This window comes from Aegilops tauschii, chromosome 1, assembly GCF_002575655.3.
Source record: "Aegilops tauschii subsp. strangulata cultivar AL8/78 chromosome 1, Aet v6.0, whole genome shotgun sequence".
NCBI classification, from domain to species: domain Eukaryota; kingdom Viridiplantae; phylum Streptophyta; class Magnoliopsida; order Poales; family Poaceae; genus Aegilops; species Aegilops tauschii.
Window position 1 is genome coordinate 307,054,079 of NC_053035.3, and position 4,004 is coordinate 307,058,082.

The window sequence follows — 4,004 nt, forward strand, 5'->3', positions numbered from 1 at the left end:
CAAATTCATATCTTGCATTGGTATGCTCGGGAGCTATGCTTGAGATATGATTATACTTGTTGCTCTAGGATGAACGCTCCACATCTTCCCTTTTCATGTGAATTTAATTATAATGAAACCTTGGCTTCTTATGCTAGAGGTATATATGATTACTATGATGTGGAACAAATAGAAGAATTTATTGCTTTTAAGGGTGCTTATGAAATTGAATCTTTGTTTGAAAAGTTTGAAGATTTTGATGATTCAGTTTATAGACCTGAAAATTTTGCTATCCTTAAATATTGGTATGATAATTATAAATACAATTACAATATTGATTTATTTATTGAGAAAATCTCCGCTGTCCGAGAAGAGACTAATATTTTGCAGGAGTCTATGGAAGAAGAAATTGATGATATTGTGAGCCCATTGGATGAAAAAGATGAGGAGGAGAGCGAAGAACAAAAGGAGGAAGAGCGGATTGATCACCCGTGCCCACCTTCTAATGAGAGTAACTCTTCAACTCATACATTGTATAATGTCCCTTCGTCCTTACCGAAGGATGAATGCTATGATGATTGTTATGATCCCATTGATTCGTTTGAAATATCCCTTTTTGATGATGCTTGCTATGCTTGTGGCCATGATGCCAATTTAAATTATGCTTATGGAGATGAACTTGCTATAGTTCCTTATGTTAAGAATGAAATTGTTGCTATTGCACCCACACATGATAGTCCTATTATCTTTTTAAATTCTCCCAACTACACTATATTGGAGAAGTTTGCACTTATTAAGGATTACATTGATGGGCTGCGTTCTACCACTACACATGATAATTTTGATGAGTATAATATGCATGTTCTTACTGCTCCTACTTGCAATTATTATGAGAGAGGAACTATATCACCACCTCTCTATGTTTCCAACACGACAAAATTTCAAGAAACTGCTTATGCTATGTATTGGCCTTTACTTGATGTGCATGAATTGTTCTTGTATGACATGCCGATGCATAGGAAGAGAGTTAGACTTCATCATTGCATGATATATGTTGCTTTGTGCTCACTACTAAATGCCAAATCATTGCTAATTAAAATTGGCTTTGATATACCTTGGGATCCGGGTGGATCCATTACTTGAGCACTTTATGCCTAGCTTAATGGCTTTAAAGAAAGCACTGCTAGGGAGACAACCCGGAAGTTTTAGAGAGTCATTTATTTATATTGAGTGCTTTTATATAGTTTAAAAACAAAAATATATAGAGGGGAACTTAAAACTTCACAAAAAGAAAAGTGAAAGTGAGATAGACGAGCACCGTGGAAGCGGGAGCATGCCTTGAACTTTGTTCATGCCCATGGAAACTTTGTGAATCTTGAATTGCAGAAAGTTTTCAACAAAAATAATTATCCCCTTGTAAAATCCATTGTATTATAAAAATAATGTGTCGGTGTACAAAAGTAGGGGCTCTCCTTTTGACCCCTTTACTTGTGCACGGGCAGCCAGAGCCGCGTGCCACGGCCGCACATAGCAGGGAAAATGAGGGAAGCCGGAGAGAAGCCGAAGCACAAGATGGCCAAGGCAACGCCAAGACCAAGAACACAAAGGACAAAAGGGCGAAGCAGGCTCCCCCGGCAAGACCCTTGCTGGGGCAGCCCCGGCAAGGGCCTTGCCGGGGCGGCATGCCCGACGCCAACAGAGTGAGCCACCCTTGAGCCCACGGGTTCCGACCCAACCAACTACATTGGAACTAGGGCTCGGGAGGCACCTCCGTGGTGGCATGCAGATCTTTGTCAAGACCATAGATATGTGAGATCAGATGAGAACCAGAAGATGGCGACCCTCGGCGGGGTCCTTGCCGAGGAGATCCACAAGACCCCCGGCAAGCGCCTTGCCGGGGACGACTGCAACGCCATGGCAAGACCCTTGTCGGGCCCCCGGCAAGGCCCTTGCCGAGGGTGTCAGCGGGGCCACAGCTAGGCCCGCGTCGACCAAGACTCCGCCGCCGTCCCCAAGCAGCTGCTAGCTCAACCAGCTGGGCAGGCACCTGCGTGGCGACGGGCGGCCTCTACGCCAACTCAGCAAGCACCTACGTTGTGGCATGCAGATCTTCGTGAAGACCCTACCACTGCGCCACCTCAGCTGCCTACCTGCCTACATGGCGCCGCATGCATCGCTAGCCTGGGCGCGTGTCGAAGCAAGGCAAGGCGGCAACGGACAGGACGGTCCTCGTTCCCGTCCCTGATAAAGCTAAGGGACACCTAAGTGACGCATTAAATGCGTCTTGTCCTGTAATACGTGCGATAAGCTCGCGCACTGTAGACCTTTCCACCTCCTGTGTGCCACTGTGGCAACCCCTTTTTCCCTATAAAAGGAGGCCCGAGGCGACCAGGAGGAGGATTCAGCTCTTTTGAACCACACATCCACCATAGCTAGTTCGAGAGCTCAAGAACTCTCTCAAATACACACCAAAGCAGGACTAGGGTATTACGCATCCTCGCGGCCCGAACCTGGGTAAACGATCCTTGTGTTGACTGTTAATCCTGCTCTTCTCACAACCCCGCACCCCGCCAACCATAGTAGGGATTCTTGTGATCCCATAGGTGTCGTTCCCACCAACATAATGTGCCAAGACTTGCCTTTAGGATGAGTAGATTGCTTGTTGGTTTGTGCGGTACAAAAACAGAAACTTTGGCTGTAGCGCGTGATTTTACATTTTTTACTGGAACGTCTAAAGTTTCTGAAACTTTTTGCATAGTCTTTATATACAAATTATTTATTTTGTCCTAATTTTTTCATAATTTTTGGAGTACCATAAGTATGGTGATGTTCAGATTACTACAGACTGTCCTGTTTAAGACAGATTCTGTTTTTGATGCATTGTTTTGCTTGTTTTGATGAAACTATCGATTTTTATTGGTGGTATAAGCCATGGAAAAGTTATATTGCAATAGCTACAATGCAAAAACAAAATATGAATTGGTTTGCAACAGTACTTAGAGTAGTGATTTGCTTTATTATACTAACGAATCTTACCGAGCTTTCTGTTGAGTTTTGTGTGGATGAAGGGATCAAAGATTGAGGAGGTCTCGATATGAGGAGAAGGAGGAGAGGCAAGAGCTCAAGCTTGGGGATACTCAAGACACCCCAAGTAAATATTCAAGGAGACTCAAGCGTCTAAGCTTGGGGATGCCCCGGAAGGCATCCCATCTTTCTTCAACAAGTATCGGTAGGTTTTCGTCTTCGTTTCGTTCATGTGATATGTGTGAACCTTGGAGCGTATTTTGTGTTTATTTTTCATTTTTATTTTATGTACCATGCTGGTATGAGATAGTCCATGGTTGATTTATAGAATGCTCATTGCACTTCACTTATATCTTTTGAGTATGGCTTTATAGAATGCTTCATGTGCTTCACTTATATCATTTGAAGTTTGGATTGCATGTTTCTCTTCACATAGAAAACCGTTATTTGTAGAATGCTCTTTTGCTTCACTTATATTTATTAGATCATGGTCTTTTGTATAAATAATTAAACTCTCATGCTTCACTTATATCTATTTAGAGAGTCAAAAGGAATTGGTCAATTGTATGGTTAGTCATAAAATCCTACGTAAAACTTATGGATCACTGAATATGATATGTTTGATTCCTTGCAATAGTTTTGCGATATAGAGATGATAATATGTGGGAGGTACTAGTAAATGGTTGTGGTTAGTAGGAATATTGGTGTTAAGGTTTGTGATTCCCGAAGCATGCACGTATAGTCTCTCGTTATGCTATGAACTTGGAGCATGATTTATTATTGATTGTCTTCCTTATGAGTGGCGGTCGGGGACAAGCGATGGTCTTTTCCTACCAATCTATCACCCTAGGGACATGAATAGTAGTACTTTGCTTCGAGGGCTAATAAAATTTTGTAATAAGTATATGAGTTCTTTATGACTAATGTGAGTCCATGGATTATACGCACTCTTACCTTTCCGCAATTTGCTAGCCTCTATGGTATCGTGCATTGCCCTTTCT